The sequence below is a fragment of the Oncorhynchus keta genome, chromosome 25, assembly GCF_023373465.1.
Source record: "Oncorhynchus keta strain PuntledgeMale-10-30-2019 chromosome 25, Oket_V2, whole genome shotgun sequence".
Classification (NCBI taxonomy): domain Eukaryota; kingdom Metazoa; phylum Chordata; class Actinopteri; order Salmoniformes; family Salmonidae; genus Oncorhynchus; species Oncorhynchus keta.
The window spans coordinates 29,111,604-29,136,840 of NC_068445.1; the positions used below are offsets into that span (position 1 = coordinate 29,111,604).

The following is a 25,237-nucleotide window of genomic DNA, read 5'->3' on the forward strand; positions in this document are numbered from 1 at the left end:
TGGCGGATTCTGGCTGACTGGCGGATCCTGGCCGACTGGCAGATCCTGGCCGACTGGCAGTTCTGGCAGATCTGGAAGAGTCTGGTTGACTGGCAGATCTGGAAGAGTCTGGTTGACTGGCAGATCTGGAAGAGTCTGGTTGACTGGCAGATCTGGAAGAGTCTGGTTGACTGGCAGATCTGGAAGAGTCTGGTTGACTGGCAGATCTGGAAGAGTCTGGTTGACTGGCAGATCTGGAAAAGTCTGGTTGACTGGCAGATCTGGAAGATTCTGGTTGACTGGCAGATCTGGAAGATTCTGGCTGACTGGCGGATCCTGGCTGACTGGTAGATCCTGGCTGACTGGTAGATCCTGGCTGACTGGCGGATCCTGGCTGACTGGCGGATCCGGGCTGACTGGCAGATCCTGGCTGACTGGCAGTTCTGGCGGAACCTGGCAGACTGGCGGATCCTGGCAGACTGGCAGATCCTTGCCGACTGGCAGATCCTGGCCGACTGGCAGTTCTGGCGGCGCTGGGCAGACTGGCGGTACTGGCGGCGCTGGGCACACTGGCGGCGCTGGGCAGACTGGCGGCACTGGGCAGACTGGGGGCACTGGCGGCGCTGGGCAGACTGGCGGCGCAGGGCAGACTGGTGGCACTGGTGGCGCTGGGCAGACTGGCGGTGCTGGGCAGACTGGCGGCGCTGGGCAGACTGGCGGCACTGGTGGCGCTGGGCAGACTGAAAGATCTGGCTGCTCCATGCTGACTGTCGGCTCTGGCTGCTCCACGCTGACTGGCGGCTCTGGCTGCTCCACGCTGACTGGCGGCTCTGGCTGCTCCATGTGGGCTGACAGCTCTGGCGGCTTCTTACAGACTGGCAGCTCCTTGCAGACTGACAGCTCCTTACAGACTGACAGCTCCTTGCAGACTGGCAGCTCCTTGCAGACTGACAGCTCCTTGCAGACTGACAGCTCTGGCTGCTTCATGCAGACTGACAGCTCTGGCTGCTACATGCAGACTGACATCTCTGGCTGCTCTATGTGGGCTGACAGCTCTGGCTGTTCCATGCAGACTGACAGCTCTGGCTGCGCTGAACAGACAGGAGACTCCAGCAGCGCTGTAGAGAAAGAAGGCTCTAGCTGCGCTGAACAGGCGGGAGACTCCGGTAGCGCAGGAGAGTAGAAAGGCTCTGATAGCGCTGAACAGGCGGGAGGCTCCGGCAGCGCTGGGGAGGAGGGAGACTCCGACAGCGCAGGAGAGGCGCACTGTAGGCCTGATGCATGGTGCTGGCACTGGTGGTACTGAACCGAGGACACGCACAGGAAGCCTGATGCGGGGAGCTGCTACCGGAGGGCTGGGGTGTGGAGGTGGTACTGGATAGACCGGACCGTGCAGGCGCACTGGAGCTCTTGAGCACCGAGCCTGCCCAACATTACCTGGTTGGATACTCTCTGTCGCCCTGCCAGTGCGGCGAGGTGGAATAGCCCGCACTGGGCTATGCAGGCGAACCGGAGACACCGAGCGCAAGGCTGGTACCATGTAAGCCGGACCAAGGAGACGCACTGCGTAGATGCGTAGAGCCGGCTTCATGGCATTTGGCTCGACGCTCAATCTAGCCCGGCCGATGCACCCGCACTGGAGACACCGTGCGCACCACAGCATAACACGGTGCCTGCCCGGTCTCTCTAGCCCCCCGGTAAGCACAGGGAGTTTGCGCAGGTCTCCGACCTGGCGTAGCCATACTATCTGTGAGCCCCCCGCAATAATTTTTGGGGGCTGACTCTCGGGCGTCCATCCGCTCTGCCGTGCTAGCTCCTCATAATGCCGCCTCTCTGCTTTTGCTGCCTCCAGCTCGGCTTTTGGGCGACAATAATCTCCAGGCTGTTCCCAGGGTCCTTTCCCGTCTAGAATCTCCTCCCAGGTCCATTTCTCCAAGTTGTGCAGCCTCTCCCACTGTAGTTGCTGCTGCTCCTGCTGCTGCTGCCTCTGTTGCCTCTCCTGCGGCTCCTGCCTGTTGACACGCTGCTTGGTCCGGTTGTGGTAGGTGATTCTGTAACGGTTTTCTAGGTGTGGTGAAGGAGAGTCGGACCAAACTGCAGCGTGTAGATTGCGATCCATGTTTAATGAACAAAAAACGTAACACAAATCTAAAACACAAACACTACAAAACAAAGAACGTAACGAAAACCGAAACAGCCTATACTTGTGAAAACTAACATAGACAGGAACAAGGTCACTAAGGACAATCACCCACGACAAACTCAAAGAATATGGCTGCCTAAAAATGGTTCCCAATCAGAGACAACGATAAACACCTGCCTCTGATTGAGAACCACTCCAGACAGCCATAGACTTTGCTAGATCACCCCACTAGCTACAATCCCAATACATACACACCAAAACCCCAAGACAAACACACCACAATACAAAAACCCCATGCCACACCCTGGCCTGACCCAATACATGAAGATAAACACAAAATACTTCAACCAGGGCGTAACAGAACTGGTGTTTTTCTGGATCAAACGCTCCAAATAAATGGACATTTTGGATATATATATCGACGGAATGAATCTAACAAAATGACCAGTTTTTGGGACATATTGGAGTGCCAACATAAGAAGCTCGTCAAAGGTAAGGCATGAATTATATTTTTATTTCTGCGTTTTGTGTCGCGCCTGCAGGGTTGAAAGATGCTTCTCTCTCTCTTTGTTTACTATGGTGCTATACTCAGATAATAGCATGTGTATTTCATATCTCAAAATCATAAAACTCATGGGATATACAGGGTCAATATATGATCACCACTTTTGATGTACAGTTACAAGATGACATGACGTCAAACCCAGGGTTGTTCTGAACCGAATGAGTCTATTTTTGTTTATTTTAAAAGAAAGAAATGCTGCTTGACACACGCACCTGAATGCACTCATGAGTCCTTTCTACGCGTGCCAAAATTAGGATCTGTTTCCTTGAATTGCCTTGCGAAAGCCTAACACTGTAAGGTTGTATTTATAACTTCGCTATTCATGTTGGCAATAGAACAAGATTTCAAATCACTCCCACCTGACCCAGATTTATAATGGATTGTTTTTTAGATTGCGTAAACAACAACAGTAACTGTGTGATGGCGGGGATGCAAGGTTGTGTTCCAAATGAAACAACTATGTGTGCTTGCTCTAGTACCTTATAGTTGAAGATTCTTCTTTGAGTCATAAAAGTGTATTGAAATTGCTTAGGATCTATGCACACTTTGGAATGGTGGGTGGCCACTTGGAGACACCAGTTAGTCCTCTCATATGTTGCACCTACCCCACATTTTCCAGGAATAGTCATGTTACTAAATGTATTCAGAGTACCTTCTGATTCGTTATCAACAAATGCAAAACGCACATAAAACAACAAATGTAAAACGCACATAAAAAGCAAGAGTAATGTTTGGATTTTGTCGTGTCAGGTGAACTGTTGTGTACTCAACTTTGGTCTCACTAGTTTCCCATTATTTACAAACTGTTCCCTTTCAATTGCTACCATGGTTATGCATATGCTTTTAATATTTCTTCTGTAAGAAACATTTAAATTTAGCCCTATCCATATAGGCCAATTCCCACAAGTGTAAAAGGCTAAAAGAGAATATCACCATATACTTAAATAATACAAGACGAATCCTAACATTAAAAAACATATCTTATGTATGTAATGTCTTCTTTATACAAAAGTTAGGACATATTCAGTTATTTGTCCCTTATTGGCATCTCCAAATCACTAGCCTTAAATAAAACAAATAGGCCCACATAACACTGGTATTGGAAAAGGCTTTGGGTACGTATTGTCCTACAGGAAATAGCAGGTGAACAATCTAGCAAAACTTTTCTGCCTTAGGGTGGCCCATACATCGCTCCTTTTTCTCTTTCTATCCATGATTATGTGTAAATAAATAATGAGCCCATTCGATGGAGACAGATCCTCCAGATTATTTATTTGTGTAGCCTGCCCTGGAGTAACAGGTACTGCAGATGAATAAAATAAACAATAAGCAAGGTGAGGAGGAATGAGGAACGTGTTAGAGGACAAATGCAAAAATCTATCTCAGTAAACTCCTCAATACTTTCTACTTTTACACATTTTAAGATTCACGTTATTCAATTCACATTGATTTGCCTGGTTGTCATCACTGGACATTTTTGTTACCATTAAACTGTTATTTTATGTATTTTCATAACTTGCCATATGAATAGTACAATAAAGTACAGATAGTTTGGTGAAGTGTGAATAGTGTGGTAGTGTAGGGATAGGCACTTGCCAGCGGATGTGTTTCAGAGCTGAAGGACAAGTTGAGGATGCAGGAAAAACAGGATATACACATAAGATCTTCAAGTAGTAACGTCAAAAGAAAAGGCCCAGCTCATCCTTCGGAGCATAAATCAATGTCACGCTGATAGGTTACTTAACTTAACTTGAGATACCTATAAAGCAAGCAATCAAACAACTTTGAACCATACCAAACAAAAGTTCAGTCGAAGCTGTTCAAAGTTGAAGTGATCTGGAGTGAGGTTGGGTGGTTGGCCAAACAGTTCACACCCTGCATTAGTGTCCTTTTCACATGATCATGGTGACCTCAGGAGTTCTCCAGGGGGTCCATTTATAAACCGTGCGTACTGTACAGACAAAATATACCCCAAAATATGTGCCAGTTTTCCCACAAAAGTTGGCATTTCTAAAAACTGAACTTGGCATGAGAATGTCCTTACCTCCACGAAAACATTAGACCATGATTATGCACTTTTTCTAGTTTTTCTATAATACTTCTAGTTGAAGTATTCTTTTGCAAGCAGGCAAGTAAGTATTTTTTGCAACTGGGGGGGATATATATTTTTTAAATCAAAATGATCAAATTTGCCGTGGCTCTTTCTTTTAGAAACTGCTGTGGCCTATTTCCAATAGTTCCAAATTATACCGGTGTTATTGTTGCCATAAATGGTGAATGGAGGGTGATTTCTAGGCAAAGTTATAATGCTTGTTCACACACTCAGTTTTAGGACGGGTCTGATTTATAATGGAAAACACACATACTGTATATGTATGGCATGCAGTTTACAAATCTCAATATTTTTTGACTTACGGATTCTTTTCAGAAATTGCGTATTCTTTTCAGGACTGGCAGGCCCTACAATTTGCCAAACTAGCCATTCAAAGTCAAACATAATGTCTTTTCAGAGATTTATTCTGCATAATAAGTCCTACCCTACAATCACATTACTTTAATAATAATTGATTGGATTTATATAGAGCTTTTCTACCAACTTAGGTACTCAAAATGCTTTACATAGTAAGGGGGAAACTCCAACACTGTAGCGGGGTGCGTAATTGGCGGCAGAGAAGTCAGGCGCAGGAGATCAGAACTGGGTAATAACCAGATATTTATTAAGCAAAACCAACAGCATCCAGAACAACGAGATAAATAGGCACAAAAATAACCCGTTGTGCGCTCACGGGGAACGTGCACAAGCACTACAATAAACAAACCCATACAAAGCCTTTGGGGGAACAGAGGGTTAAATACACAACAAGTAAATGAGGGAATTGAAACCAGGTGTGTGGAAAAACAAGACAAAACAAATGGAAAATTAAAAGTGGATCGACGATGGCTAGAAGACCAGCGATGCCGAAAGCCACCCGAACAAGGAGAGGACCAGACTTCGGCGGAAGTCGTGACAAACACCAATGTGTGTCACGCATGGCGACCATTTTTGTGCCAGAACGCTCACCACATATCAGCTATCAGGTGGAGAAGTAAGGAGTGATATACTCCAATTAGGAATGAGGGGGATGATTAGATGGCCATGATGAAATGGGGCAAGGTTGGGAATTTACCCATGACACCAGGGTTAACACTCCTACTCTTAAAATACATTTCATGGGATTTGTTATGAGCACAGAGAGTCAGGACATGCATTTAACGTTGCATCCAAAAGAATGCACACTCTGCAGGGCAAAGTCCCCTTCACTGCCCTGGTGCATTGGGATTTTTTAGACCAGAGGAAAGAGTGCCACCCACTGGACCTCCAACACCCCTAACCACAGCATCTGGTCTCTCATCCAGGGGCAGATCAGGACCGACCCGGTTTAGCTTCAGAGGCAAGCCAGCAGTGGGATGCAGGTTGGTATGCTGATGTTAACATAGATATTTTGATTATCACTTTAAAATTACTTGGATATTTTCTTTATCACTGTAAAATAACAGTGATAGAGAATATAATATATATTTCTCAGTAACATAACTTTCTCTAAATCTCTGGGTTTATGTAAGAGTCTATTTTAATCTGAGTAACCCTTACTCTTCCATTTGAATTATCCCATTAATGCCAAGTACAGGATTATTTTGTTCCAGACTGCCTTTTCACCTTTTGGCATTTTGTGTCGCTTGTTCTTTAAAATAATGTGACCTTGGCACTGAGTTCCAGCGGGCAGGACAATGCCTGTAAGCTGTTATCAGTGGAGAGAGGGAGGGAGGCTGGCATTCAGAGCTCCTGTGTAGAGGAGGGGAGGGGCCAAAGCACCAAACTGACAGGATGAAGATAAAACCCAGTGTCTGAATGCGGCAGCTCCAACCAACAAACTAATAGGGGAAGAGCAGAGGAGATTGAATAAATAAATCAGTGCAACCTCCGCTCAGGAGCCCACATCGACGTCAACATGTGCTGCCGAGTCACACTGGGCTGTCGTCTAGGTGCCATCCCCCCTGGCTGAGGAAAGGCCTGACGCTGCACTCATTCATTCACCAGCTACATAGGAAGAGAAAACACAACTGTCCTGAGCTAGCCAATCTCTGTCTGTCTCTACTTCGCTCTCCCTCTGTTTTCCCTGTCCTCTCTCGCTCTCTCATTCTATCCATATTCTCAAAGATCTCTCTAAACATACAGAAATTAGGCTTTACATTTCACAAGGAATACAATGCTTGGAAAGTCTCGGAAATGTGTATATAACAACTAGAGAGTGGAAATAGGTTAGGAAGATGGAATGGAACTTTTGTTGAACTGAATAATTGATTGAAAACGTGAGTCAACAGTTCCATGTAAATCATTCAAGGTGTTCAGCACACTGCTCTAACTTGGTCATTAGTGGGTTTAGGAGAGAGTGGTACCTCTATAATTCATGACCAAAAAAGTTTGTGCATTTGTTCAAATCATTGAACTAATTTATCTTATATAACATTTTGAATGTAACTTGTTATTGACTGACACAGACTATCCATACATTCTTTTACATGTTTTGAAATAGTTACATCTTCTGAAATTGTTACATTAGTAAGAAATGTAAACATTTTATGAGCTCAAAAAGTAATCTTGTCACTGAATAACATTATTGAGTCTTGAATACAGCATTGTTTCAAAATAGCTCAAATGAAAAGACTAATGGAATACCAATTTATCTCCCCCCCTTCAAATCGCTGCCTAAGAGCATAAGAGCAGGTCAAGTGCTACATTTGCTCTAATGGAGGAGAAAATATGAATATGCAGTCACATTACTGTAACATAAATCAATCCCATCCATTCAAAGAAACTCCTAACATTTCCTTCAGCAGACACAGTTGAAGTCGGAAGTTTACATACAAGTTTTAATGACTCCAACTAAGTGTATTTCAACCACTCCACAAATATCTTGCTAACAAACTATAGTTTTGGCAAGTCGGTTAGGACATCTACTTTGTGCATGACACAAGTAGTTTTACTAATATTTGTTAACAGATAGATTATTTCACTTATAATTCAATGTATCACAATTCCAGTGGGTCAGAAGTTTACAAACACTAAGTTGACTGTGCCTTTAAACAGCTTGGGAAATTCCAGAAAATGATGTCATGGCTTTCGATGCTTCTGTAAGGCTAATTTACATAATTTGAGTCAATTGGAGGTGTACCTTCAGATGTATTTCAAGGCCTACCTTCAATCTCAGTGCCTCTTTGCTCGACATCATGGGAAAATCAAAAGAAATCAGCCAAGACCTCAGAAATGTTTTTTTTTAGACCTTCACAAGTCTGGTTCATCCTTGAGAGCAATTTCCAAATGCCTGTAGGTACCACGTTCATCTGTACAAACAATAGTAAGCAAGTATCAACACCATGGGACCACGGAGCCATCATACGGCTGGAGACGCATTCTGTCTCCTAGAGATGAAAAGTGCAAATCAATCCCAGAACAGCATCAAAGGACCTTGTGAAGATGCTGGAGGAAACAGGTACAAATGTATCTATATCCACAGTAAAACAAGTCCTATATCAACATAACCTGAAAGGCCGCTCAACAAGGAAGAAGCCACTGCTCCAAAACCTCCATAAAAAAAGCCAGACTACGGTTTGCAACTGCACATGGGGACAAAGATCATACTTTTTGGAGAAATGTCAGCTGGTCTGACAAAACAAAAATAGAACTGTTCAGCCATAATGACCATCGTTATGTTTGGAGGAGAAAGGGGAGGCTTGCAAGCCAAAGAACACCATTCCAACCATGAAGCACAGGGGTTGCATGTTGTGGGGTGCTTTGCAACAGGAGGGACTGGTGCACTTCACAAATAGATGGCATCATGAGAGAGGAAAATTATGTGAATATATTGAAGCAACATCTCAAGACATAATTTAAAGCTTGGTCGCAAATGGGTCTTCCAAATGGACAATGACCCCAAGCATACTTCCAAAGTTGTGGCAAAATGGCTTAAAGACAACAAAGTCAAGGTATTGGAGTGTCATCACAAAGCCCTGACCTCAATCCTATAGAAAATTTGTGGGCAGAACTGAAAAAGTGTGTGCGAGCAAGGAGGCCTACAAACGTGACTCAGTTACACCAGCTCTGTCAGAAGGAATGGGCCAAAATTCACCCAACTTATTGTGAGAAGCTTGTGGAAGGCTACCCAAAACGTTTGACCCAAGTTAAAAGCAATTCTACCAAATACTTATTGAGTGTATGTCAACTTCTGAACCACTGGGAAAGTGATGAAAGAAATAAAAGCAGAAATAAATCTCTCTCCACCATTATTCTGACATTTCATATTCTTAAAATAAAGTGGTGAACCTAACTTGCCTAAGACATGGAATTGTTACTCGGACTAAATGTCAGGAATTGTGAAAAACTGAGTTTAAATGTAATTGGCTAAGGTGTATGTAAACTTCCGACTTCAACTGTAGCTGCTAATTACCCAGAGTTCAGAGCAGTGTAGTGTGAGGGTCCATGTTAAAGGACACATGACAACCAACATTGTTTTTTTAACCTTTATTTAACTAGGCAAGTCAGTTAAGAACAAATTCTTATTTTCAATGACGGCCTAGGAACAGTGGGTTAACTGCCTTGTTCAAGGGCAGAACAAAAGATTTTTACCTTGTCAGCTCAGGGATTTGATCTTGCACCTTTCGGTTACTAGTCCAACGCTTTAACCCTTAGGCAACCTGCCACCCCACGCTACCTGCCGCCCCACATGCTCCTATGAACTTCACCTGTTCACCTGGAATAAGCAAAGGCTTTGATTTCTGGTTAAAAACAACAACATTGAAAAACACAATGTTGAAGTAAAGACCCCTGGCAACTAATAAACACATATTTAGTTTTGGATCCATTTTTATTGAAAATAAACATTGCCTTGTGCCCTGTAATTCTCTTACCAACAACCCACATATCTTGAAGATAGTTTCTGATCTCTCTCATGAGGACGAAGGATAATGAAAGTTCACAGAAGTAACAAGTAAAAGTAGACCTATCCATTCGTTAGTGTTTTTACTGATAACACATTTTGTTTATGAATTATTCAGTTATTAAAACTTGAAATTCGGTAACAGAATTTTTTCAATTGAATTGGCTACAATGGGAAATCATAGTAGTCACAAACAACATGTGGGGGTCACAAGTTTGGACAGCTCAGTTCAGTACTGTACAGTACAGGACACAGTAGAGCACACTAGAGTACACTATAATATACAGTACTGTATGATACTCTGCTTTACTGTACAGAAATCTACAAATCTCTACGCGAATGTATACACTGTACTTTGATGTCCAAACTTGTGAATCATAGACGTCTATAATTGGTTTCAGATTTGGTCCGGTCCAACCAAATTTGATCTCGTTTGGGGCAAAAGCTGATTAAAATAATAGCCATTGTTAAGAATAATACCCCAATATGCAAAGGAGGATATTGCATATTTGTACCTATTCAGGATACATCACCATGAAGAGAATGACATTCATATCCATAAATAAGCATTTCTGTGTAGTAAGTGAGAAATCTGAGTCTCAGCGCACTCTCTCTGGCTAGGCTGCTGGTTGTCCTGCAGCACTGCGTCCCAGCTGAGCTCATTACCATTGGCTGTGTCCAGTGATTCTATTTCTATGTTGTAGGCTGCAGGGATTCGTGGCAGCACATCAGAGCAACACAGAGGAGAATCCAGGGTGAGAGGGAAGGCACTGAGGAGGAAGAGACTGGATTGTAGCCTCTTACACTAATCAGAGGTATTACTAGGCCTATACACAGACAGGTTGTGTACACTGCTAGACAAATACCCAGCTGAAAACTTTGGCTGAGAAAACTTCATTTTAAATAGTCTTATAAGACCAGTGTGGTTCTTTCAATGATGCTCAAAGGACAAACAGCCCCCCAAAATCTAAATCTTGAGAAATGTACGATTGCAGGATGGCAAATTGACATACTTCACACAAATATAAACATTTGTTCCTGAGGGAGGTTTGTATACCGTTTTTCCTCGACTACCTAAGCACCTTTGTCTAAACAGAATTCACTTTTTCGAAACAATTAACACTCAGCCCAAACTGAAACAATTTGGCCAAAATTACACATTTCACTTTCAAAATTAATTGAGAATCAAAATATTAAATACATGACAAAGTCATCTACCTCCATCAAACAATACAATTTGTTATCTAAAGAAAGGTTATTCAAATCAATCATTACACAGTGGCCCAATAAATACTAACTACAGTCAATATACCCTAACATGGTGAACCCTCTTTTATATGTCTGGGCCATTTCTTTATACTATAATTATAGTATGCAACATAAAAGGCAAGTAAACATTATCACAGCATGGGCTGCATAATTTCTTTCTAAAATTATTTTACCAGATGACCAACGAAGAAAGAATGTCACTCAAGAGCATGAATATCCAGAAACAAAATGCTTTATTTGACCTTTTTCCATTTTTACTGAGAGCAGAACTATCTTCCTCTATGGGCCCCTCTGCCTCTGCTTTGTCCTTGCCCTCACGGGGCCTCTTACTTGGTCCATTCTTGGAAAAAACAGCAACTCAGAGGTGACCTCTTATGCATGATTAAAGACTGATTGCTGATTGCACAATTGTTCAGAGGTTTTACACACGTGCAGAAGAGGTTCACATTCATGGAATTAATTTGCATCAGTGGTGACCAAAATGTTTTAATTTTGTTTGTCAAGATTTACTCAACTGGAGTTTTGCGTCATTTGTGGAGAATTGAATTTACTGTTTTGAAAAATGTGCTTAGCATTTTCATGCGTGAAAGCGATGAGAAATACTGTTGTGCTCATTAGGTCATGATGGAGATCAAGTGGACCCCAGTTTCAAATGTTATTTGAGAAGATAAAGCTGTAAAATGTTGGCAATTGTCTCATGTGCTAGATCTTTTTTCTAACACACTTCATTAATGGAGAGGATGGGTTACAACAGACTAAAATCTTTCCAATGGAAGACAGTTCAGGTCAATGCATTTCATTTTTAAAAGCAGAACGAGCTACCAACCACTCTGATTAAAAGAGAATATTATAGTATTCTAATGATTCCAGATCACTTTCATGGGGAAAACCCTCAGCAATAATACATAGACCTATTTAGCAGAACATAACAACCACACTTTGTCTAGCAGGGTTGATTATAAATAATCAGCTGCTTATCCATTCCATATTATAACTAATAAAACAGCCAATTCATTATTACAGCATAATACATGATGGGCATTATTAAGGATGAAAGAGATGGGCTCAATAGCGCTGGATAGAGTTACAATTACTCTAACATAAACAGCTCCTGGTGCCCATGGATAGCATAGGGTCAATTCTGTCTGAATTGAGATCAAGCCAAGAGATGATTTGGACAGCAACATGATGAGATTCCTACGTAGGAGTACTAGTGATAACTCAGAACAGTAAACAGGCATTTGTGTCAGAGCTGTGTTATTGGTTCCAAACTACCCAAGACATTAAGGAGGTTGGTTAAACATATTATCTAAGGAACAGACTCCACCACAGGAGGTTAGTGGCACCTTAACTGGGGAGAACGGGCTTGTGGTAATGACTGGAGTGGAATCAGTGGAATTAGCAAACACATTGTTTCCAGGTGTTTGATGCCATTCCATTTGCTCCCTTCCGGCCATTATTATGAGCCGTTTTCCACTCAGCAGCCTCCTGTGGATTCCTCCTGTCATTGACTTTGAGAATGAACAATCATAAAATGAATACTGAATGGAGAGTTAAGAGATACTTGATACATTTTAGTTTGTATTTACATAACGTCCCGACTAGGACAGCATAATTAGTGTGAAAAGACAACAAAAAAAAATATACTTTTCTCTTTGTTTTCATTCAGTAAACGCAAAGCACGCAGTCATCCAGGTACACCACAACACAAATAATGGATCTGATATTAGTTATAACTACCAACTGCAGAAACAACACATCTCAGAGTTAGACAGGGTGATAAACCAAGCAAATAACCAAACGTTCCAGCTTTGTACCTCAATTCCAGCAGGTCCTCATTAATTTTTTTTTCCTCAAAGGTTCTCACAGTTGATCATTTATTTTATTCCACCATATTCCCTCAAAAGTCCTCACCTTGACATAAATATCTTAGCTGTATTTAGGAGTAAACAGAATGCTGAAAGATTATGTATTCAAGCATCTCCCAACGCAACAAGAATCATTCTAAAGCCCCAAAACAGAAGTAATCTTAGTTTGCAAATGAAGAAAGGTTGCCTTTGGCTAACTGTTGCTATGGATAAATCAGCAATGCCCTCCAAAACAATAATCTAGCTATCTGTCCAATACTTGTTCACTTTTTCTACAAATTGAGACCAATCACATCTTGATGAGGCTGACTATAGTAGAGTGTTTGTGACTGGAGAGAGTGTGTGACAGAGTGAGAGAGCGAAATAGAGAGAGAAAAACAGTGCGTTAGCATGTCATACAAGCTCACTTTAGCAACTGAATTAATTCAGAGATTTGATTAGTAGAGCTCCTGAACTGAGGCTAAAATACTAAAAAAGCCAGACACAGATAGGGAACCACATCAGAGAGATTAACACATACTGGAGTGGTAGGAGGGATTGATTATCATACAGCTATATTTAAGTCAGAGTTTAAAAAACAGCATGTAACACAAACAATTACAAGTAGGCTAATTACATGTGTACTACGATTTCTTTATCATCTCCGCCACTATTTATAAATGATCTACGTCATACGGATTCTGTAAAAAAAACATGCCCTTTAGTCTAAAGGACTTAAATGATTTTAGCTCAGTAAATACCGCTCACCTCTCCATCCCAAGAGCTTAGCGAAGGTCAGACAACGGCCTGGCTTTATCAGCCTAATAGAGTGCATTGTGAGCATGCATATAAATCACTGTTTACATTATAAGCAATTATGAATACAATCCTCTACAAACCTGACTAACACCAACAAAGAGCTTAGTTCATGAGCAATACTATAACACTACCACTGTGTTATCTATCCAATTACAACATAGAAAAAATACCAGCTCTGCAAAATAAACTACACAAGGGGCTAGAGTTTCTCTTGATTTCAACCAATGGGGAAACACAAATTGATAATTACATCTGCAACCTCCCTCAGTAGCTAATAAAATACAACTGTCCAAGGACATTGACAGTTGAACTGAAAGCAGGGGGACTTGTTTAATCAGGGACAGTTTAACTGAAGAATGTTACAGCTGCTTGGCCTCTACTCACCTGGGTTGATTTGTAAGTCGCTCTGGATAAGAGCGTCTGCTAAATGACTTAAATGTAATGTTAAATGTTGATCTGTGAGGATCATGGGGCTGTTTGTCCAGTACTAAGGATGTACATCTTTCCATTTCAAAACAATTCCATACGTATCTAGATACATGAGTTCTGACACGATACAGGAATTTTGTAGTTTGAAACGATTCGGTGCGACTCCTGAGTGAATCGATGCACTAACATGTTTTGCATAAGCACATTCATTTTCCATTCTAAATTGAAATCTGCTGCTGGTGGAGCTCATGAGCCTGGGCCTTTCTAAGCTGGATCTGTGTGTATGATGCATGTCTATGGTGTACAGTATGTATTATGTAGGCATCTGATCTGAACCATAAGGGAGACTGGGCATCCACCACCCCAGTACCCCTATTAGACTGGGGGGGCCATGTACCCCCCCCCCCCATCTTCGCAGATAGTTTGAGCTAGTACTGTATAAATATTTATCGTTTGACAATTAGCTATGACATAAGTAATGAAAATATAGCACAACTTTGGCTACTGATATTCCCTGGTGCTGTTCGGAATGGAAAATGACTAGTAGATCAATGACTGTCAACACAGTTACATGCAGGAGAAAACGCATCAGTAGTCACAAAAGATATGAACAATGAACACTTCTATTTTAATTTAATATAATACATAAATAAATGTAATATAATACATAAATAAAATCTATTTAGTCTCAAATAAAACATGCTCAATTTGGTTTAAATAATGCATAAACACAGTGGGGGAGAAGAAAGTAAAAGTGCAATATGTGCCATGTAAAAAAGCTAACATTTTAGATCCTTGCTCGGAACATATGAAAGCTGGTGGTTCAATATTCCCAGTTTTTCAATATTCCCAGTAAAGAAATATTAGGTTGCAGTTATTATAGGAATTATGACGCGTCAACTATTTCTCGCTTTACCATTTGTATTTCATATACCTTTGACTATTGGATGTTCTTATAGGCACTTTAGTATTGCCAGCTTAATCTCAGGAGCCTGCTGCTGCCTACCACCGCTCAGTCCGAATGCTCTATATAAAATCGTAGACTTAATTATAATATAGTAAACACACAGAAATACGAGCCTTTGGTCATTAATATGGTAAAATCCCAAAACTATCATTTAAAAAACAAAACGTTTATTCTTTCAGTGAAATACGGAACTATTCTGTATTTTGTTGAATGGTTGGCAACCCTAACACAGAACCCAAACTGGCTGTGCGCGTGCGCCATCGTGCATACATTTATCTTGTCCCCCTACACCAAACGCGATCACGACACGCAGGTTAAAATATCAAAAACAAACTCTGAACCAATTACATTCATTTGGGGACAGGTCGAAAAGCATTGAAGATTTATGGCAATTTAGCTAGTTAGCTTGCACTTGCTAGCTAATTTGTCCTATTTAGCTAGCTTGCGGTTGCTAGCTAATTTGTCCTGTGATATAAACATTGAGTTGTTAGTTTACCTAAAATGCACCAGGTCCTCTACTCCGCCAGTTAATCCACACATCAAACGGTCAACCAAATCGTTTCAAGTCATCTCTCCTCCTTCCAGGCTTTTTCATCTTTGAACTTATATGGTGATTGGCTTCTAAACATTCATAGTATTACCACAAAGACCGGCAACACAGTTCATCTTTCAATTACCCACGTGGGTATAACCAATGAGGAGATGGCACGTGGGTACCTGCTTCTATAAACCAATGAGGAGGTGGGAGAGGCATGACTTGCAGTGCGATCTGCGTCAGAAATAGAAAGGACTTCTATTTTAGCCCTTGGCAACACGGACGCTCATTGACACGCGCGAGCAGTGTGAGTGCAATTATTGAATAACATAGATTTCTAAATGTATTTTGTAACGCTCGTGCACACGACGTGACCGGTGTAGTCAGGATATAAGTCTAATTATTGCTGTTACATTGCACAACCTTCAATGTTATGTCATAATTATGTAAAACTCTAGTTCGCAACGAGCCAGGTGGCCCAAACTGTTGCATATACCCATATAATATTGCCTGCTTACATTATTTTTTTGATTTTAAGAAAGGCAAAAGATGTTTATGGTTAGGTGCATTCGTGGAATGATTGTGCTTTTTTTCGCGAATTCGGCTTCGTTAAATCATCACCCGTTTGGCGAAGTAGGCTGTGATTTGATGATAAATTAACAGGCACCGCATTGATTATATGCAACGCAGGACAAGCTAGTTAACCTAGTAATATCATCAACTATGTGTAGTTAACTAGTGATTATGTGAAGATTAATTGTTTTTATAAGATACGTTTAATGCTCGCTAGCTACTTACCTTGGCTCCTTGCTGCAGTTGCGTAACGGGTGGTCAGCCTGCCATGCAGTTTCCTTGTGGAATGCAATGTAAATCGGCCAAAATCGGCGTCCAAAAATGCCTATTACAGATTATTATGAAAACTTGAAAATCGGCTATGATGATTAATCGGTCGACCTCTAATGTAGACACCCCTCAAATTAGTGGATTCGGCTATTTCAGCCACAGCTGACCGGTGTATAAAATCGATCACACAGCCATTCAATCTCCACAGACAAACATTGGCAGTAGAATGGCCTTACTGAAGAGCTCAGTGACTTTCAACACGGCACCGCCATGGGATGCCACCTATCCAACAAGTCAGTTCATCAAATTTCTGCCCTGCTAGTGCTGCCCCAGTCAACTGTAAGTACTGTTATTATGAAGTGGAATGTCTAGGAGCAACAACGGCTCAGCCATGAAGTGGTAGGCCACACAAGCTCACAGAACGGGACCACCAATTGCTGAAGCGCTTAAAAATCACCTCTCCTCGGTTGCAACACTCACTACCGAGTTTCAAACTGCTTCTGGAAGCAACGTCAGCACAAGAACTGTTTGTCGGGAGCTTCATGAAATGGGTTTCCATGACCGAGCAGCCGCACCCAAGCCTAAAATCACCAAGCGCAACGCCAAACTTCGGCTGGAGTGGTATAACGCCTGCCGTCATTGGACTCCGGAGCAGTGGAAGTGCGTTCTCTGGAGTCAGGAATCACGTTTCACCATCTGGCAGTCTGACAGCCGGATCTGGGTGTGGCGGATGCCAGTTGAACGCGACCTGCCCCAATGCATAGTGCCAACTGTAATGTTTGGTGTAATGTTTGGGGCTGTTTTGCATGGTTTGGGCTAGGCTCCTTAGTTCCAGTGAAGGGAAATCATAACGCTACAGCATACAATGACATTCTAAAATGATTCTGTGTTTCCAACTTTGTGGCAACAGTTGGGGAAAGCCCTTTCCTGTTTCAGCATGACAATGCCCCCATGCACAAAGCGAGTTCCATACAGAAATGGTTTATCGAGATCCGTGTGGAAGAACTTGACTGACATGCACAGAAACCTGACCTCAACCCCATCAAAAACTTTTTGGGTGAATTGGAATGCCGACTGCAAGACAGGCCTAATCGCCCAACATCAGTGCCCTACCTCACTAATGCTCGTGGCTGAATGGAAGCAAGTCCCCACAGCAATGTTCCAACATCTAGTGGAAAGTCTTCCAAGAAGAATGGAGGCTGGTATAGCAGCAACTCCATATTAATGCTAGAGGTTGACCGATCGGCATTGCTGATTAATTAGGGCTTATTTCTAGTTTTCATAACAATTGGTAATCAGCCATTTTGGAGGACAATTATGGCCGGTTACAATGTAATCCACGAGGAAACTGTGTGGCAGGCTGACCACTTGTTACACGAGTGCAGCCTCAAAAGGACCTTGTGGCTGCAAGAAGCCAAGGTAAGTTGCTAGCTAGCATTAAACTTATCTTCACATAATCACTAGTTAACTACACACGGTTGATGAGATTACTAGTTGAACTAGCTTGTCCTGCGTTGCATATAATCAATGCGGCGCCTGTTAATTTATCATCGAATCACAGCCTACTTCAACCTCACCAAACAGGTGATGATTTTAAAAAAGCGCATTCGCGAAAAAAAAGCACATGCTTGCACAAACGTACCTAACGTACCTAACGTACCAAACGTACCTAACGTACCTAGCGTACCAAACGTACCTAACGTACCATAAACATCAATGCTTTTCTTCAAATCAAAACACAACAGCATATTTTTTAAATCTGCATATTTAGTTCAAATAAATGCATGTTAGCAAGCAATATTAACTAGGGAAATTGTGTCACTTCTCTTGAGTTCAGTGTAAGCAGTGTCAGGGTATATGCAGTTTGAGTCGCATGGCTTGTTGCGAACTGTGTTTCTTCCTAACAATGACCGTAAATAATTTGCCAGAATTTGACATAATTATGACATAACATTGAAGGTTGTGCAATGTAACAGCAATTTAGACTTAGGGTTGCCACCCGTTTGACAAAATACACAATGGTTCTGTATTTCACTGAAAGAATAAACGTTTTGTTTTTGACCAAAGGCTCGTATTTCTGTGTGTTTATTATATTATAATTAAGTCTACAATTTGATATTTGATAGAGCAGTCTGACTGAGCGGTGGTAGGCAGCAGCAGGCTTGTAAGCATTCATTCAAACAGCACTTTACTGCGTTTGCCAGCAGCTCTTAGCAATGCTTGATCTCAGCGCTGTTTATGTCTTCAAGGCGGTCAACTCCCGAGATTAGGCTGGCAATACTAAAGTGCCTATAAGAACATCCAATAGTCAAATGTATATGAAATACAATTTCGTATAGAGAGAAATAGTTGACGCGTCATAATTCCTATAATGACTACAACCTAAAACGTATTAACTGGGAATATTGAAGAACTGGGAATATTGAACCACCAGCTTTCATATGTTGTCATGTTCTGAATAAGGAATTAAAACGTTAGCTTTCTTACATGACACATGGCACTTTTACTTTCTTCTCCAACACTTTTAGCATTATTTAACAAATTGAACATGTTTCATTATTTATTTGAGACTAAATATATTTTATTTAATTATATTAAGTTAAAATAGAAGTGTTCATTGTTCATTCAGTATTGTTGCAATTGTCATTATTTCAAATATATATAAAAACGGCCTATTAATCAGTATCGGCTTTTTTTGGTCCTCCAATAACCGGTATCGGTGTTGAAAAATCATAAATCGTTCAACCTCTAATTAATGCCCATGACTTTGGAATGAGATGTTCGACGAAGAGTGTCTACACATACTTTTGGTCACGTAGTGCATCTTAAACATTTCACTGATTTGTATCTGTGAATTGTTGCATCCCTATCCAGTACCATCATCAGCATTGTTATTAACCTCCTTAGCAGTAGACAGCAACATTTTTCCAGCTGACTCTCCAGGCCAGGACCACTGAGTGGTTTAGACTGCGTCCCAAATGGCACCCTATTCTCTATTGTGCCCTATGAAACCTGGTGAAAAGTAGTGTTTGCTTTAAGAACAAAACAGACCACGTCGACAAACAGTTAAAAGAAGTGGGTGCTCCTTCTATCACACGGAACACCTACCATCTTTTTCTGTTTCCCGACGATTATAAATGTTAAATCGCCACCGATTCACCCAGCAGGTGATCTACTGCGCACGGCTGACATTCACTGGTTTGTCCTGTCCTTTAGTTAGGCAGTCAGGCAGATTTTCTTTAGGCCAAGGTACATTGTCTTATGCCAGAAAGCATGATGATTCCGTCTGTACGGTTGAGGGACGAGCGTCATATAGGAGTGATGCCACCTGTCAGAACACAATGGCCAAGGTCTGTATACTAGCAACTCTGTTTTACAGAATAATTCTACTTACTGCATTGAATATGATCTAATGTCAGCCTTAACTGGTAGAGAGGATGCAGCACCTGTTAAATGATTACCAGTTCCCCTGAGGTGTAACCCCAGAGCCACATTTATCTCAATATTAGACTCTGGTGTAGCCTGCCTACTGACAACAGAGCAACTGGGTGAAAACATTACAGTGCAGTCTGGGCAGAGTGCCGACAGTAGACTACACCAGCACAATCATCAGACTGGTGTTGAGCCACTGACAGAGACATTTAGGTCAAGTGTTAAGTCACTTGAGTGAGTGAGTGAGTGAGTGAGTGAGTGAGTGAGTGAGTGAGTGAGTGAGTGAGTGAGTGAGTGAGTGAGTGAGTGAGTGAGTGAGTGAGTGAGTAACCCATTCAATTTTGACTCTGGTCTATTTAATCACTTTCATTTTCTCCAGTTAGATTACCTCGGGGGTAAAATGAAGTCTGTAGGATTGTAATCCTCAAAAAAGGTCAATACTGTAAAAACACTGTCCATAAACCTGTTGCAAGGGGCTTGGGTTCCGGAAGTCTGATGCTTTGAGGGATTTCAAAGTACATCCAGCCTAAACAGGATGATAAACAGCATTTATATTTGGAGCGAAATGTCAGAGTATACAGTTGTAACACCTGGATGGATTATTCAACTCCCAGTTCTATACCTGTGGGTAGAGGGGGCAGAGGACAGGGTGATTTGGATGTGTTAACATGGAATACAAGGACAATCTCGCTTTCTTTCTCCCCCCCTCTCTCTCAGGTGTGATACAGTATAATTAGCCTGCTAACAATATCACTTTTATTGTTATTTATTTTATACACCACTGGAATTTAAGAGTACTTCAGGGAGTATCTCATGACACATTCATCTTCTTCAATTCAATGCACTTTGACCTCCTGTGTTACACTTGGCTGCATTTTTTTTTTTTTTTTTACACATCTTGAAGACAGCAGTGAAATACACAGACTGAAAGGAGGATTTTGAATCACCAACTAAAAAGGGAGGGACATTTGTACTTAAACAAAAACAACCACATTGATGACACTGAAGCAGAGCTTCAAAGCGCTTTATTTCATTTTATTTTTAGACCTCACAAAAGACTGACGGTAATAGAGAGATCACACGATTTTTACCACTTCAAGCCTTTTCCAAAATAGAAACAATATGAAATAGGGAGACTGAACAAATATATCTGGGGTTGTTGAAGTGAGAGGTTGAGAGGGGACATCATCATCACCTGAAGTTCGAAAGCTTGTATGTGTATTAGTATGAATGTGCATATTAATGTGAAATGCATGAGTATTAAGTAAGTCCTCCAAGATTGTCAAAAATACCACAAAATATCTCATATTCTGGATGACTCACATTCACAAAACTTTTGAAAATGCATGTGTAAGCAGCATATAGGCCCGAGGAAGTGTATTTAATCTGTCACTGACACAAGGCATGTAGCAACAGAGAACATTGTCTTAAGATAATGAAAAACAAAGGAGTTGATAGTGCTCGGACGGAGCCACCTTGTGGTTCAGTACAGTGAGCCTCTCCTCAGAGAGACAGTGAGCCTCTCCTCAGAGAGACAGTGAGCCTCTCCTCAGAGAGACAGTGAGCCTCTCCTCAGAGAGACAGTGAGCCTCTCCTCAGAGAGACAGTGAGCCTCTCCTCAGAGAGACAGTGAGCCTCTCCTCAGAGAGACAGTGAGCCTCTCCTCAGAGAGACAGTGAGCCTCTCCTCAGAGAGACAGTGAGCCTCTCCTCAGAGAGACAGTGAGCCTCTCCTCAGAGAGACAGTGAGCCTCTCCTCAGAGAGACAGTGAGCCTCTCCTCAGAGAGACAGTGAGCCTCTCCTCAGAGAGACAGTGAGCCTCTCCTCAGAGAGACAGTGAGCCTCTCCTCAGAGAGACAGTGAGCCTCTCCTCAGAGAGACAGTGAGCCTCTCCTCAGAGAGACAGTGAGCCTCTCCTCAGAGAGACAGTGAGCCTCTCCTCAGAGAGACAGTGAGCCTCTCCTCAGAGAGACAGTGAGCCTCTCCTCAGAGAGACAGTGAGCCTCTCCTCAGAGAGACAGTGAGCCTCTCCTCAGAGAGACAGTGAGCCTCTCCTCAGTGAGACAGTGAGTCTCTCCTCAGAGAGACAGTGATAGCAGCAACCAACTTTGAATCAAGCGGACTGGAGAAAGAAAGAGCTCAGAAAGAGTTGAAGAACAGCAGTAATGGGAACTGTCAGGCAAGCATGATTAAAACTCCAGATGCACCATAACACGTACATCGACCAGTGGAGGAGTTTGAACTGTATACCATGTCACAGGATGCGTCCCAAATTACACTTTAATTACTATTTAGTGCACTACTTTTTGGCAACACCCAATGTGTGATTCAAACTGGAGGTTTGAATCACACAATGACTCTTCGGGGTGCCCACACACTGTAGGCAGGAGCAACGCATCATATTTGTCTTCTGTATAGTTCAAATATTGTAAGGCTAATGGGAGTGCCATGATTTGTTATGGGTTTGAGAGTGTTCCCTGGAACCCAATAATTCTAACCTTGGCCAGTTATAAAGATACAGTGCCTTGCGAAAGTATTCGGCCCCCTTGAACTTTGCAACCTTTTGCCACATTTCAGGCTTCAAACATAAAGATATAAAACTGTATTTTTTTGTGAAGAATCAACAACAAGTGGGACACAATCATGAAGTGGAACGACATTTATTGGATATTTCAAACTTTATTAACAAATCAAAAACTGAAAAATTGGGCGAGAGAGAGAGAGAGAGAGAGAGAGAGAGAGAGAGAGAGAGAGAGAGAGAGAGAGAGAGAGAGAGAGACACAGCAGCACAGAGAGAGAGACAGCAGCACAGAGAGAGAGAGAGACAGCAGCACAGAGAGAGAGAGAGAGAGAGACACAGCAGCACAGAGAGAGAGAGAGAGAGCAGCACAGAGAGAGAGAGAGAGACACAGCATCACAGAGAGAGAGAGAGAGACACAGCAGCACAGAGAGAGAGAGAGACACAGCAGCACAGAGAGAGAGAGAGAGAGAGACACAGCAGCACAGAGAGAGAGAGAGACAGCAGCACAGAGAGAGAGAGAGAGAGACAGCAGCACAGAGAGAGAGAGAGAGACACAGCAGCACAGAGAGAGAGAGAGAGAGACACAGCAGCACAGAGAGAGAGACACAGCAGCACAGAGAGAGAGAGAGCAGCACAGAGAGAGAGAGAGAGACACAGCAGCACAGAGAGAGAGACACAGCAGCACAGCAGCACAGAGAGAGAGAGAGAGAGAGAGAGAGAGAGAGAGAGAGACAGCAGCACAGAGAGAGATAGAGACACAGCAGCACAGAGAGAGAGAGAGACACAGCAGCACAGAGAAAGAGAGAGACACAGCAGCACAGAGAGAAAGAGAGAGACACAGCAGCACAAAGAGAGAGACACAGCAACACAGAGAGAGAGAGAGAGACAGCAGCACAGAGAGAGAGAGAGAGAGCAGCACAGAGAGAGAGAGAAAAACAGCAGCACAGAGAGAGAGAGACATCGCAGCGCACAGAGAGAGAGAGACATCGCAGCGCACAGAGAGAGACACCGCAGCACACAGAGAGAGAGAGAGACGCAGCAGTTAAAAAACAATGCAACAGAAGGAGAGTAAAGTTCTCTCAAACAAGACAATGAAGTTGCTGCATGCGCTCTGGGGGAAGTGGATAAAGCAAAGATAATATTAATGTAGTAAAGATTTTTTTTTTTTATCTAGACACCACCTGGTGAACAAACTTCAAAAGGTATGCAAAGGGGTTTAATATGCAACAATATTTCTAAATAAACACACTGGGATTCTCATAGCCTGTCAAAGCCCTTGCTAGGGTACCTATAACAAGACACCTCACTGGGGGGGAAGTCACGATTGTTCAATAAAGGAAATAGGTGTTTAAGAAAACATAACAAAAGGAACTAGGTTTGGAGGTGAATTTGTCATGCCACAGTCAGAGGCAGAGAGACGCATATATCCATAAGCATGGTTGCCAGTCATGTGGGAGATAGATAGCTAGCTACATTAGGTCAATTACATTAAGGATTTGGTGTGCTGTCATTTTTTGACGAAACGAAAATAGTATCATGGGGATGTTCACCTATGTTTTCACACTTGGGCTAATATTAGTGCAGAAGATTATGAAGAGAATGTCATTGGAAGATGCATGGGAACGGGAGAATGCCATTGGAAGATGCATGGGAACGAATCCTCAATGAATGTAGTCACAATCCAATGACTGGATACACTTGAATAGTCAAGGTACAGACATGCCAACTTCTGAAATCCCATGCATTGTGCTGAACAGTGGGCACATTTAAACCAAACACACGATATGGTCAATGGATCTAATACTAGATAGCCGATGTTACAGTAGAACAATGACAGGTGAGTTCAACTCGCTCCAACTGGTTGTACTATTGGAATCCCATACATGACACTATATATCACGTGGCAAAACAAATAACGATGTAAAAAGGTCAGTGTGTGTAAAATAGCCATGGGATGGATAGTCTAATAAAATATGAGGAATTGTTTGACCTCTGATGCCATTCCACTTTCTAAGCACAGCGAGACGCAAAATGATCATCCTGAACAGTATGACCCGTTGATTTTATTTTCAAACTCAAATAGGTCTGCATCAAATCACATTGAGTGTTTATGAAACCTCAATGAGATTCGCAATTTAAGCGCACATTTCAGCCTTGAGGACCTCCGCATCAGGCTACCCGCTATTTCCAAACACCGTGTCATTAATTCAACATCCCGTAGCCTAGATGGAGGAGAGGATTTCACTGTTTCTCGTGGCTCATAATGTCAAAAAGGATGCTGAAATCCCACGCAGCGCAGCGGACACGATTTATGATGGAGCTGGAAGCATTAGACAGTCTGAGTTGTATAGTCTCTTTCTCCGTCAATGGAGATTGGTACCCGTTGTAAAACAAAACGGAAAACAAATCACACAGAAGTATAGGCTAATGCATGTCTGAGATATAGCCTACCTGTAACTCCAAACTGTAACCCTGGTACAAGTGTTTCGGGAAGACAGCCAGTTGATGTTGCACTTGTAGGGAAACTGTAATCCATTGACCAGCTCAGCGAAACGCGTGTACAAAGCAGACGCTTCCACAGCTGTTTGCAGTAGGCAACTGCCCGTAGTACAATCGTCGACTGTTCTCCGCCCCGCTTTTACCTCATTGGCCGTTTGACAATAGTAGCCTAGCTGTGCGGAGCTCCGAAACGATTTTCTCCAGCGATACAGTAGCCCAACAATTTTAGAGTGATCAACCGGTCCAATCCATTAGAGGTGGTATCGCACAGCACCGGTCACCTAGGACGCCAAATACGCAGCGTGCATAATTGTATGAAATAAATTGTAAGCTACGTTTGTTAAAAATTAGTCTTATTCATATGGGGTCCTATCATGATAATGTATGGTTAAAATTATATTTCCTATACTAATCT

At 42.3% G+C, this 25,237-nt stretch overlaps 1 protein-coding gene across 1 annotated transcript in view; it reads right to left on the reverse strand.

Annotated features, from left to right (window-relative positions):
- Window positions 1-24,977, reverse strand: part of LOC118358501 (zinc finger matrin-type protein 4-like) — a 199,084-nt gene extending 174,107 nt beyond the window's left edge. The window contains exon 1 of the mRNA XM_035736400.2: window positions 24,775-24,977. The gene's annotated coding sequence lies outside the window, so the exon portion shown is untranslated. The remainder of the gene's footprint in view (window positions 1-24,774) is intronic.
- Window positions 24,978-25,237: the final 260 nt, after the last annotated feature.